The sequence below is a fragment of the Oncorhynchus gorbuscha genome, linkage group LG14 (genome assembly GCF_021184085.1).
Source record: "Oncorhynchus gorbuscha isolate QuinsamMale2020 ecotype Even-year linkage group LG14, OgorEven_v1.0, whole genome shotgun sequence".
In the NCBI taxonomy this organism is placed as follows: domain Eukaryota; kingdom Metazoa; phylum Chordata; class Actinopteri; order Salmoniformes; family Salmonidae; genus Oncorhynchus; species Oncorhynchus gorbuscha.
The window spans coordinates 40,380,743-40,395,238 of record NC_060186.1 but is presented as its reverse complement, the minus strand read 5'-3'; the positions used below and the strand labels follow the sequence as shown (position 1 = coordinate 40,395,238).

Sequence of the window (14,496 nt, the reverse complement as noted above, 5' to 3'; positions counted from 1 at the left end):
TGGGAATCGCTAAATGAATCATCCTCCAACAATCTCAGTCTCACTTTCCCAATCAATTTCTTCTAAAATTGTGTGTACATCTGTATATCTAGACTTAGATGTAGCTTTCCCTGACTTAGTTGCAAACTGGTTGATATAAACAGCTGAAGATGCGCTTTACCAAAACAACACTGTGCGTAACATGCGTTGCTCCTGCCGGTATGAATCTTCAATGGAGAATGACCCTCTTTACGCCGGAGTTTACTACATGGGTTGGTCTTCCAACACATAAATATTACATATTGCCGTTTACCTCCGCTCATTGGCTATCTACCAAGCTAGATTTCAAGACAATCAGTGGTCATTGGGTTAAAATACAGTCAATCAACGAAACAGCGGTCATATCATTGTCTCGCGAAATGACCCATCGGGTTTGGTTGTGTTACAAACAAACCAGTTGATTGCAATGAAACCAAACATGACTGAAAAAGTCACGTTTAGTGTGTGTATTTACATCGAATGTGTCCTCGAAAATGGAATGAGACGGAATTCATGACAAGCGGTTCACAAAATGTTTCGTGTTAGGCTATAAAAATGGATTTGATCAAACAAAAGACAATTCATTGTGTAACAATGAGCATTGGAATTGCAAACAGAGGAAGATCGTCAAAGTTAATTTATTTTATTGCAGTTTGTTTTTGTTACGCCTGTGCTGGTTGAAATAGTTGTTTTTTATTATCCTCAGATAATCCTCAGATAATCACATCGTATTCTTTCACAGTAAATCCCTCTTTTTTTTATTACTTGGAATGAAATTGAGACCCAAGCTATAGGCTTCTGTGGCCATGTGCAAGTGATAGTATAGCACCAAACCTAGTTCATTTGTTTTAATTATCCCCAGACTTAATGTTTCGTTAAATATTAGTCATTATCGGTAGCCACCGTCAGTTAAATCTACGTCACTGACTTGTTCCTTTGCATTTCTTTCCTCAAGTTAATGTGGTTGTTGCCGAGGATAACTAGCAATGGTGTATCATTATGCTAACGTATTTAGTTGTGCAATTTGGGACATGTAGCTGATTTGAATCATTACGGAAGGCAGACCATAAGTAACAGTTTAAACCTGGAGCCTGGTTCACAACGACTGGACCATCATTGAAGATTATGGTTGAGTTAAACGACTACTGTTCAACCCCTATTGTACACTTCTCACCTTACAATATTTCATGGCTAGAACAATCGAATGTCAACTTCCAGGATGAATCAAACCCTAAATTATATACACGATCGGTATTTTTAATCTACCAATTGGTGAAGACAGTTTACATGGTCTTTATTTTAAACTGTTCTCCATAAATTAGAATGAAAAAGTACACAAAATATAAAGTGATGGCTTTAGATACTTAGTGAAAATCTGTAGGCCAGAAAGTGGGGTTTTAAGCGGTTTAATTGTCTTCAGCGCAAGTAAGAATCATGCCTGTTACACAACTGCAGAAGTTAAGTTGGAATACTAACTACTGAAATGTACGCCTTATGACTATTCTATTGGGGCCCAATTTAGACTTCACAGTAAATCCTGCCCATTTGGCACTACGCACAGGCTAGAGCAACCACTCAAAGTATTTGATCCCAGGTCTTGAGTCAGAGTAGCATCACTACTCTGGACGGTTCTGACTTATATGTGGACAACTATAAATACCTAGGTGTCTGGTTAGACTTGAAATTCTCCCAGACTCACATTAAGCATCTCCAATCCAAAGTTAAATCTAGAATCTGCTTTCTATTTCGCAACAAAGCCTCTTTCACTCATGCTGCCAAACAGACCCTCGTAAAACTGTCTATCCTACCAACCCTTGACTTCGACGATGTCATTTACAAAATAGCCTCGAACACTCTACTCAGAAATTGGATGCAGTCTATCACAGTGCCATCCGTTTCGACACCAACGCCCCTTATACCACCCACCATTGCGACCTGTATGCTCGCGTTGGCTGCTCCTCGCTACATATTTGTCGCCAAACCCACTGGCTCCAGGTCATCTATAAGTCTTAGCTAGGTAAAGCTCTGCCTTAGCTCACTGGTCACCATAGCAACACCCACCCGTAGCACGCGCTCCAGCAGGTATATTTCACTGGTCATCCCCAAAGCCAACACCTTTGGCTGCCTTTCCTTCCAGTTCTCTGCTGCCAATGACTGGAACGAATTGCAAAAATCACTGAAGTTGGAGACATATCTCCCTCACTAACTTCAAGCATCGGCTGTCAGAGCAGCTTACTGTAAATAGCCCGTCCAACTATCTACCTCATCCTCATATATATATATTTTTTTGCTCTTTTGCACACCTATCACTCCAGTGTTAATTGCTAAATTGTAATTACTTCACCACCATGGCCTATTTATTGCCTTACTCCTTCATTTGCACACACTGTATACATATTTTCTATTGTGTTATTGATTGTCCCATGTGTAACTTGTTTGTGTCGCACTGCTTTGCTTTCTTGGCCATGTCACAGTTGGAAATGAGAACGTGTTCTCGACTGGCCTAACCGGTTAAATAAAATAAAAAATAGGCTGATGCAGTAGAGTACAATTTAGTTTGAATAATTTTATAGGATTAGTTCTCATAAGCCTTGTTATGAATTTGTTAACAGCTGAATGTTCATCTTTGACTAATTGTTTCGATACGATTTAGACATATCTAGCGACAACATTTTGGTATCCACTGAACCTTGTGATCTGAGAATTTATTCATATTTATAGCCCAAACTGTTTAACATAATTAACCGCCTTCAGGACCACGATGATTATTGTTAGCATGTGTGATACTGCTGCTCTTCAGGACCAACTGGAGACCCCTGTCATACCTAGTGGTCCCATTTAGGGGGAGCCTGCCGGTGGGGGAAGTCATATAATTCAACAGAACCCATGGTAACACCCACTGTAAGCCAAAGCATTAAGACATCTGTTAAACACAAACCAGCTCAGTAACATAACAGATAGGCGTGAAGCTGTGAGCACAGTTCACTCAATGACTCAGGATGCGTCCCAAATGGAACCCCATTTCTTATTCCAAATGGGCTCTGTTCAAAAGAAGATGCATTACAAAGGGGTTAGGGTGCCGTTTAGGACGACAGCCCTGCTAAAAGACCGACAACTGATGGGGCCAGAAAGCTGCAATCCAGAGTTATGGAGCTGTTCTTGAATACAGTGAAATGCATGATACATACCCATTGATTCTTGAAGAATATAACTTCAATTCCTTACGAGCTTAGTTCAACTGTCGTGCTCCATCAGAACCCAAAATATGCCTGTTTTCTGTTTGTAAACACACTGCATAGCCTCAAAGCATGGCTGGTCAGTCACCGCTTGTGTCATTTAATGGTACAAATGAATCAATGTGGCGTGAACACAACCAGTCATGATAGTTTCAACTGATTGTCAAGCAAAACACTTAAAGTAGGCTATCTGTGCATGTCTGTCCACTCCAAAATAATCCAAACAGTGCAAAGCATGTACACTCGTGCCGTTTAAAGAATTTTAAACATGTCTATTTCCAAACACAAAGTGTGCTCAGTGACATTCTTGCTGACAAATTAACTTTTTTTTGTAGCCTGAAACTGTCCCGTGATTGTCACCCTCGCACATGGTCAATTATCAATTATCACTCGGCTAATCAAATCAAATCAAATTGTATTTGTCACATACACATGGTTAGGGGACTACAATGTGTAATGGGCCTACCGGTAGCTAGTGATGTAGTGGTAAAAAAACAATAGGTGGATAAACTCTGATTGCCGGTGGCGTGAACTTACGCTCCATATACTTTCAATGCATTTTTCTGAAAAGGGAGGGTCAACTGTGTTTAGTTATGTTACCCTCTAAGCTGAGGCAGTTTTAACACAGAATAGGTAGCCTACATTAATATAATACACAAGTTGAATTCAAATGTGTTTACACCCTACCTCATGAGTTAATGCCTGGAGTCTTCACAGATTGTGTGACATAAAAGACTACCTTTATTTCCTTATATTAATGACATTTAAGACAGTCTTGTCATTATTAAGCATTTAACAATTTAATTAGAACCCTGTACGATTCCTGGATTGTGGAGATGTCGGAAAACGCATTGTAACTATGCCGATGTAACATTTCATTATGTTTCTCTGTGAAAACAGTTCTCACGGGCACCCAAATCCAAAATAATGTAGGCCTGGGATGTTTTGGATGCGCATTGGTGTCTAGCCGTAGACTAGTTGTCTAGTGATATTGGTGTCTAGCCGTAGACTAGTTGTCTAGTGATATTGGTGTCTAGCCGTAGACTAGTTGTCTAGTGATATTGGTGTGATATTGGTGTATCTAGCTGTAGACTAGTTGTCTAGTGCTAGTGTTGTCTAGTGATATTGGTATCTGCTGTAGACTAGTTGCCTAGTTATATTGGTGTCTAGCTGTAGGCTAGTTGTCTAGTGATATTGGTGTCTAGCTGTAGGCTAGTTGCCTAGTTATATTGGTGAGCTGTAGGCTAGTTGTCTAGTGATATTGGTATCTAGCTGTAGACTAGTTGTCTAGTGATATTACTCGCTGTGCTACTTCTAGTGATATTGGTATTAGCTGTAGACTAGTTGTCTAGTGATATTGCTGTAGGCTACTTGCCTAGTGATATTGGTATCTAGCTGTAGACTAGTTGCCTAGTTATATTGGTGTCTAGCTGTAGACTAGTTGTCTAGTGATATTGGTATCTAGCTGTAGACTAGTTGTCTAGTGATATTAGTGTCTCGCTGTAGGCTACTTGCCTAGTGATATTGGTATCTAGCTGTAGACTAGTTGTCTAGTGATATTGGTGTCTAGCTAGTGATATTGGTGTCTAGCCGTAGGCTAGGTGTCTAGTGATATTGGTGTCTAGCCGTAGACTAGTTGTCTAGTGATATTGGTATCTAGCTGTAGACTAGTTGTCTAGTGATATTAGTGTCTCGCTGTAGGCTACTTGCCTAGTGATATTGGTATCTAGCTGTAGACTAGTTGCCTAGTTATATTGGTGTCTAGCTGTAGGCTAGTTGTCTAGTGATATTGGTGTCTAGCTGTAGGCTAGTTGCCTAGTTATATTGGTGTCTAGCTGTAGGCTAGTTGTCTAGTGATATTGGTATCTAGCTGTAGACTAGTTGTCTAGTGATATTAGTGTCTCGCTGTAGGCTACTTGCCTAGTGATATTGGTATCTAGCTGTAGACTAGTTGCCTAGTTATATTGGTGTCTAGCTGTAGGCTAGTTGTCTAGTGATATTGGTGTCTAGCTGTAGGCTAGTTGCCTAGTTATATTGGTGTCTAGCTGTAGGCTAGTTGTCTAGTGATATTGGTGTCTAGCTGTAGGCTAGTTGTCTAGTGATATTGGTGACCATCATCAGCTGGTCCAGGAAAGAAAACAAATATTGATAGAAAATAAAGTTAAATAAATGGTCACTTCTGGCCACATTTAGGGGAGCTAATATCGTATTCATGGAAGCTGAACCCCCCTGGCTCCCCTGTAATTTGCACCCTGATCAGTCCTTGCATCCATTGTCTTGATCTATGAATTTGAGTTGGTCTCCAGCTCCATCCCTTCGTTTTTTACTAAAATAGTGGCAGGGTTTCTGCTTTGTTATTGATTAAAACGCAGATGGCCCCTTTAATGGCTTTTCAGTGTCATTGATGGCTGAGTAATGTAACAATGAAGGCACTTCCTTCATTACTGCAATAGATAACATGGAAAAATAAGATCTCACATTACCCGCATCCTTTTTTCAAAACTATAGTCACTTAATATTGCATTTTCATCTAAACCTTTATTGATACAGGTTTGTTTCATTGACAAAATCACTTTTGCAATAGAGAATATGGTCGCTTTATTTCTAAAGCGACTTCTGAAGTCAACACATTCGTTAGGTGTCCCATGCGGGAATCGAACCCACAACCCTTGAAGTTGCCATGGATTCAGTCAAACACAGAGGCTAGTCACTGACGGTATTTTAATAGAGACACGTGTTAAACTTACTCGGTGATGAATGAGTTAACACTAATTCCACAGCTCCAGGCTCAATAAAAAAAACAAGGAAGTATATCAATATGTAGCTGTTGGAAAACTAAGGTATATTATTTACATTCTCCCCCACCCCCCAAAAAAACAGTGCCAGCATTTTTAGGAGGGTGGAAGTGAATACTGAAGGCCTGAATATGGCCATAGTTGATCTTCGATCTGTTCCAGGAATGGCCGACCGCATCTGAACTGGCCCAGGTGGGTAGGACCAGATAGAAGGGAGCATTTCAGTAATATCTGAGAAGAGAACCGTTGAAACATTTATGTTAACAAAGGAAAAATATACATAATTCAGATATGCCAGGAAGGAAAATCTTCCCTGAAGTCTCTTTTTTTGTAGCGAGTGACACAGTCCCATGATACTTTGCAACAATCCCCCATTTTAAAGCGTGGGTCAGCCTAAGTGCGTCATCCTCCAGGCCCCGTTTCTGGGGTGGGTGACCCCGTACAGCAGAGGCTTAGTTGGGTCCATACATTGCATTTATGCTGTTATCACATGGATAAACACTAATGAACAACCGGTTCAAATCATAGAATGAAAGTGTGCAAGTGTGTAGAAGCTGGCTAAGTAAGGGTAGAGGGTGCAAACGACTGCCAAAATCAACAGTATTTGACAGTAATACCATTAACTACTTGTGCAATTAGCTAGGCTATCCAACCACTCATATCTGGCAGCCATATTCTCTTGGCAAGAGGAATTCTGGGTACTCTATAAGAGGGGGAAGGGGTCCATTTTTAATGTTCTTCCTCCACTCCCTCCCTTGTATGAGAGTTTAAACTCCTAATGGGGAGGCATCTTCCAGACATGGGCTCTCCAACCCTGTTCCTGGAGAGCTACCTTCCAGTAGGTTTTCAATCCAACCACAGTGGTAACTAACCTGATGTAGCTTATCACCCAGCCAATTATTAGGGTTGTAGCAAAAACCTACAGGATGATAAGCTCTCCGGGAGCAGGGTTGGAGAGCCCTGTTCCAGAGCCACAATGACAATAATGCATTCAGCAAAAAAACAAGACAACCAAATGTCAATGTCAGACCAACGTCCCCAACAGCTCAGGACCACCTTTCACATCATCAACGATAATAATGCTCCAAAGATGCGGGAAATTATTGCCAAAAGCAGTTTTCAATACCTACTTTGTCTTGGAGGAAAACCGTTGTGAATTTGCTACTTCAGTTTTTTACAACGGCTGTACAGCTCGTTCAGAGTCCATTTTGAAGCTCTTTCTTTCCCCACTTTACGCAACCTACTTTGGTCCCATCAAATACAACTCTGGACCTCAAAGCCAGTCCCACCCCATGTTTTCATTGTTCCCCTCTAATCAGGGACTGATTTAGACCTGGGACACCAGGTGGGTGGAATTATTTATCATCAGGTAGAACAGAAAACCAGCAGGCTCCGGACCTCACAGGGTCAGAGTTGAATATCCCTGATTTAGTCTATTTCAAATTGCAATATTTTACCTGCTCGCTCAACACTCCCCCACCCTCATATCTTTAGGAGGCCCTACAACTTGAGCTCGTTGGCAATTTTGGACGCAATGTTCTTAAAGGCGATGGATGTGCCCGAGATCCGCTTGAAGCGCACACCGTTGAGTGAGAGTCGCGGCAGCTTACACACTTCCATCTCCCACTGAACCAGGCTCTCGGCGTGGCCGTCACCGTGCACGCACAGCAGCAGGAAGCGCTCGCGCTGCTCGTAGTCGCAGTTGTTGGCGTCCAGCACCTTGCGGATCTCGCGCATCATGTCGTGGGGCTCCATGGACGACGTGGTCTTCATGCTCCAGGTGAAGCGGAGGGAGCGCGGCTTGGTGTCCTTGGGGTGTTGGCCGCGGGGGGGCTGAGGCTGCTGCTGGTCCTCCTGATCACCTGACATGTTGCGACTGCCGGGGAGGAGAGGAGTTAGTTAGAGGGGTGGGAGATGGAGGGTGTGTGTGTGTGTGTGTGTGTGTGTGAGAATCTATGAATCTGCCTAAGTGAGTTTTGAATGCCAATGTGTCTAAATATGTAACATGATCAAATGTGTGTAGTGGATCACCTGTTCACACATTTCATTTAGCCTGCTCATGAATATCTTACAGGCTACAACACCATATCGACACATGGCACTGAGTGTACAAAACATGAAGAACACCTTCCTAATATTGAGTTGCACCCTACCCCCTTTGCCTTCAGAACCTGCTCAATTAATCAGGGCATTGAGTCTGCAAGGTGCCGAAAGCATTCCACAGGGATGCTGGCCCATGTTGACTCCAATGCTTTCCACAGAGGTGTCAAGTTGGCTGGATGTTCTTTTGGTGGTGGACCATTCAGTGTGGAAAAACATAGCGTTTCAGACCGGTGCGCCTGGCACCTAGTACCATACATCATTCAAAGGGACTTAAATCTGTTGTCTTGCCCATTCACTGTCAATGGCACACATACACAATCCATGTCTCAATTGTCTCACGGCTTCTTCCCCTTCGTCAATGTCGATTTAATAAGGCATCATAGCTTTCACCTGGTCAGTCTGACATGTTTTGTACACTCGGTGTGTACAAGCAGACACTGGTGACAGATTCATTTTAACGTCATTGGTGCATTTACACCACCCGTCCATGCAGGGGCACTCTTGTGTACTTTCAACAGGCAGTCATGCAGTGGGGGACACAAAGGCAACAATGTAATTTCACAATACATCTAGAGTGACATGCACAAGAAAATGCAGACCTCACTTCTGCATGCAGGCAAAGCAGAAAATAATTTGCCACTAATCAAAATCATTCCAACACATGAAATAGAGCATTATGTTCAACCAGAACCGTTGTTCTACATGGGCATGGTAATGCCATTGACTCAAATTAAAGTCTGTTCGCATGAATGAGTTTCACCATTAGATGTCGGTAAAAAACAGGAAATCAAAATTAAGGGAGAGTCAGAACTGTCCTCTGTTAGACTCCTAGCCCCTCTTATAATGGTCCTATTGGAGACAGCAGCATCTCTTCCATACAGTGCTGTCCTCTGTTAGACTCCTAGCCACTCTTATAATGGTCCTATTGGAGACAGCAGCATCTCTTCCATACAGGGCTGTCCTCTGTTAGACTCCTAGCCCCTCTTATAATGGTCCTATTGGAGACAGCAGTATCTCTTCCATACAGGGCTGTCCTCTGTTAGACTCCTAGCCCCTCTTATAATGGTCCTATTGGAGACAGCAGCATCTCTTCCATACAGTGCTGTCCTCTGTTAGACTCCTAGCCACTCTTATAATGGTCCTATTGGAGACAGCAGCATCTCTTCCATACAGGGCTGTCCTCTGTTAGACTCCTAGCCCCTCTTATAATGGTCCTATTGGAGACAGCAGTATCTCTTCCATACAGGGCTGTCCTCTGTTAGACTCCTAGCCACTCTTATAATGGTCCTATTGGAGACAGCAGCATCTCTTCCATACAGGGCTGTCCTCTGTTAGAATCCTAGCCACTCTTATAATGGTCCTATTGGAGACAGCAGCATCTCTTCCATACAGGGCTGTCCTCTGTTAGACTCCTAGCCACTCTTATAATGGTCAGAAACTTTCTGTCCAAAAATGATGCAGAAAAATTAATCCATGCTTTTGTCACTTCTAGGTTAGACTACTGCAATGCTCTATTTTCCGGCTACCCGGATAAAGCACTAAATAAACTTCAGTTAGTGCTAAATACGGCTGCTAGAATCCTGACTAGAACCAAAAAATTTGATCATATTACTCCAGTGCTAGCCTCTCTACACTGGCTTCCTGTCAAAGCAAGGGCTGATTTCAAGGTTTTACTGCTAACCTACAAAGCATTACATGGGCTTGCTCCTACCTACCTCTCTGATTTGGTCCTGCCGTACATACCTACACGTACGCTACGGTCACAAGACGCAGGCCTCCCAATTGTCCCTAGAATTTCTAAGCAAACAGCTGGAGGCAGGGCTTTCTCCTATAGAGCTCCATTTTTATGGAACGGTCTGCCTACCCATGTCAGAGACGCAAACTCGGTCTCAACCTTTAAGTCTTTACTGAAGACTCATCTCTTCAGTGGGTCATTTGATTGAGTGTAGTCTGGCCCAGGAGTGGGAAGGTGAACGGAAAGGCTCTGGAGCAACGAACCGCCCTTGCTGTCTCTGCCTGGCCGGTTCCCCTCTTTCCACTGGGATTCTCTGCCTCTAACCCTGTTACGGGGGCTGAGTCACTGGCTTGCTGGGGCTCTCTCGTGCCGTCCCTGGGAGGGGTGCGTCACCTGGGTGGGTTGATTCACTGTTGTGGTCGGCCTGTCTGGGTCCCCCCCCTTGGGTTGTACCGTGTCGGAGATCTTTGTGGGCTATACTCGGCCTTGTCTCAGGATGGTAAGTTGGTGGTTGAAGATTTCCCTCTAGTGGTGTGGGGGCTGTGCTTTGGCAAAGTGGGTGGGGTTATATCCTTCCTGTTTGGCCCTGTCCGGGGGTGTCCTCGGATGGGGCCACAGTGTCTCCTGACCCCTCCTGTCTCAGCCTCCAGTATTTATGCTGCAGTAGTTTATGTGTCGGGGGGCTAGGGTCAGTTTGTTTATCTGGAGTACTTCTCCTGTCCTATTCGGTGTCCTGTGTGAATCTAAGTGTGCGTTCTCTAATTCTCTCCTTTCTTTCTTTCTCTCTCTCGGAGGACCTGAGCCCTAGGACCATGCCCCAGGACTACCTGACATGATGACTCCTTGCTGTCCCCAGTCCACCTGGCCATGCTGCTGCTCCAGTTTCAACTGGCCTGGGCCCTAAGACCATGTCCCAGGACTACCTGACATGAGGACTCCTTGCTGTCCCCAGTCCACCTGGCCATGCTCCTGCTCCAGTTTCAACTGACCTGAGCCCTAGGACCGTGCCCCAGGACTACCTGACATGATGGCTCCTTGCTGTCCCCAGTCCACCTGACTGTGCTGCTGCTCCAGTTTCAACTGTTCTGCCTTATTATTATTTGACCATGCTGGTCATTTATGAACATTTGAACATCTTGGTCATGTTCTGTTATAATCTCTACCCGGCACAGCCAGAAGAGGACTGGCCACCCCACATAGCCCGGTTCCTCTCTAGGTTTCTTCCTAGGTTTTGGCCTTTCTAGGGAGTTTTTCCTAGCCACCGTGCTTTTACACCTGCATTGTTTGCTGTTTGGGGTTTTAGGCTGGGTTTCTGTACAGCACTTTGAGATATCAGCTGATGTACGAAGGGCTATATAAATAAATTTGATTTGATTTGGTCCTATTGGAGACAGCAGCATCTCTTCCATACAGGGCTGTCCTCTGTTAGACTCCTAGCCACTCTTATAATGGTCCTATTGGAGACAGCAGCATCTCTTCCATACAGGGCTGTCCTCTGTTAGACTCCTAGCCACTCTTATAATGGTCCTATTGGAGACAGCAGCATCTCTTCCATACAGGGCTGTCCTCTGTTAGACTCCTAGCCACTCTTATAATGGTCCTATTGGAGACAGCAGTATCTCTTCCATACAGAGCTGTCCTCTGTTCGACTCCTAGCCACTCTTATAATGGTCCTATTGGAGACAGCAGCATCTCTTCCATACAGGGCTGTCCTCTGTTAGACTCCTAGCCACTCTTATAATGGTCCTATTGGAGACAGCAGCATCTCTTCCATACAGGGCTGTCCTCTGTTAGACTCCTAGCCACTCTTATAATGGTCCTATAGGAGACAGCAGCATCTCTTCCATACAGGGCTGTCCTCTGTTAGACTCCTAGCCACTCTTATAATGGTCATATTGGAGACAGCAGTATCTCTTCCATACAGAGAACCAGGGCTGTCCTCTGTTAGACTCCTAGCCACTCTTATAATGGTCATATTGGAGACAGCAGTATCTCTTCCATACAGAGAACCAGTGTACATGTTCAGCACTGTGCAAAATAGATCAGCGTGAACTAGGTCCAGTAGGGCCCTATAAAATACGTATTGTTTTTGCCTGATTCCATTGTTTTCCCAAATTCTGTTTTCTCTGTTTTGTTTTTCGAGGTTTCCGTTTGTCACTAACAGCTACAAATCAAATCAAATCAAATGTTATTTGTCACATACACATGGTTAGCAGATGTTAATGCGAGTGTAGCGAAATGCTTGTGCTTCTAGTTCCGACAATGCAGTGATAACCAACAAGTAATCTAACTAACAATTCCAAAACTACTGTCTTATACACAGTGTAAGGGGATAAGGAACATGTACATAAGGATATATGAATGAGTGATGGTACAGAGCAGCATACAGTAGATGGTATTGAGTACAGTATATACATATGAGATGAGTGTGTAGACAAAGTAAACAAAGTGGCATAGTTAAAGTGGCTAGTGATACATGTGTTACATAAGGATGCAGTCGATGTTGTAGAGTACAGTATATACATATGCATATGAGATGAATAATGTAGGGTAAGTAACATTATATAAGGTAGCATTGTTTAAAGTGGCTAGTGATATATTTACATCATTTCCCATCAATTCCCATTATTAAAATGGCTGGAGTTGGGTCAGTGTCAATGACAGTGTGTTGGCAGCAGCCACTCAATGTTAGTGGTGGCTATTTAACAGTCTGATGGCCTTGAGATAGAAGCTGTTTTTCAGTCTCTCGGTCCCAGCTTTGATGCACCTGTACTGACCTCGCCTTCTGGATGATAGCGGGGTGAACAGGCAGTGGTTCGGGTGGTTGATGTCCTTGATGATCTTTATGGCCTTCCTGTAACAACGGGTGGTGTAGGTGTCCTGGAGGGCAGGTAGTTTGCCCCCGGTGATGCGTTGTGCAGTCCTCACTACCCTCTGGAGAGCCTTACGGTTGAGGGCGGAGCAGTTGCCGTACCAGGCGGTGATACAGCCCGCCAGGATGCTCTCGATTGTGCATCTGTAGAAGTTTGTGAGTGCTTTTGGTGACAAGCCAAATTTCTTCAGCCTCCTGAGGTTGAATAGGCGCTGCTGCGCCTTCTTCACGACGCTGTCAGTGTGAGTGGACCAATTCAGTTTGTCTGTGATGTGTATGCCGAGGAACTTAAAACTAGCTACCCTCTCCACTACTGTTCCATCGATGTGGATAGGGGGTGTTCCCTCTGCTGTTTCCTGAAGTCCACAATCATCTCCTTAGTTTTGTTGACGTTGAGTGTGAGGTTATTTTCCTGACACCACACTCCAAGGGCCCTCACCTCCTCCCTGTAGGCCGTCTCGTCGTTGTTGGTAATCAAGCCTACCACTGTTGTGTCGTCCGCAAACTTGATGATTGAGTTGGAGGCGTGCGTGGCCACGCAGTCGTGGGTGAACAGGGAGTACAGGAGAGGGCTCAGAACGCACCCTTGTGGGGCCCCCGTGTTGAGGATCAGCGGGGAGGAGATGTTGTTGCCTACCCTCACCACCTGGGGGCGGCCCGTCAGGAAGTCCAGTACCCAGTTGCACAGGGCGGGGTCGAGACCCTGGGTCTCGAGCTTGATGACGAGCTTGGATGACGAGCTGTAGTCGATGAACAGCATTCTCACATAGGTATTCCTCTTGTCCAGATGGGTTAGGGCAGTGTGGTTGAGATTGCATCGTCTGTGGACCTATTTGGGCGGTAAGCAAATTGGAGTGGGTCTAGGGTGTCAGGTAGGGTGGAGGTGATATGGTCCTTGACTAGTCTCTCAAAGCACTTCATGATGACGGAAGTGAGTGCTACGGGGCGGTAGTCGTTTAGCTCAGTTACCTTAGCTTTCTTGGGAACAGGAACAATGGTGGCCCTCTTGAAGCATGTGGGAACAGCAGACTGGTATAGGGATTGATTGAATATGTCCGTAAACACACCGGCCAGCTGGTCTGCGCATGCTCGGAGGGCGCGGCTGGGGATGCCGTTTGGGCCTGCAGCCTTGCGAGGGTTAACACGTTTAAATGTCTTACTCACCTCGGCTGCAGTGAAGGAGAGACTGCATGTTTCCGTTGCAGGCCGTGTCAGTGGCACTGTATTGTCCTCAAAGCGGGCAAAAAAGTTATTTAGTCTGCCTGGGAGCAAGACATCCTGGTCCGTGACTGGGCTGGATTTCATCTTGTAGTCCGTGATTGACTGTAGACCCTGCCACATGCCTCTTGTGTCTGAGCCATAGCATACAGTCGTGGCCAAAAGTTTTGAGAATGACACAAATATACATTTTCACAAAGTCTGCTGCCTCAGTTTGTATGATGGCAATTTGCATATACTCCAGAGTGATCAAATTAATTGCAAAGTCCCTCTTTGCCATGCAAATGAACTGAATCCCATAAAAACATTTCCACTGCATTTCAGCCCTGCCACAAAAGGACCAGCTGACATCATGTCAGTGATCATCTCATTAACACAGGTGTGAGTGTTGACGAGGACAAGGCTGGAGATCACTCTGTCATGCTGATTGAGTTAGAATAACAGACTGGAAGCTTCAAAATGAGGCTGGGGTTTGGAATCATTGTTCTTCCTCTGTCAACCATGGTTACCTGCAAGGAA

At 44.5% G+C, this 14,496-nt stretch overlaps 1 pseudogene; it reads right to left on the bottom strand.

The window, feature by feature from the left end:
* Nucleotides 1-5,772: 5,772 nt before the first annotated feature.
* The window catches only part of LOC123994934, a 144,416-nt pseudogene continuing 135,692 nt past the window's right edge, over nucleotides 5,773-14,496 (bottom strand).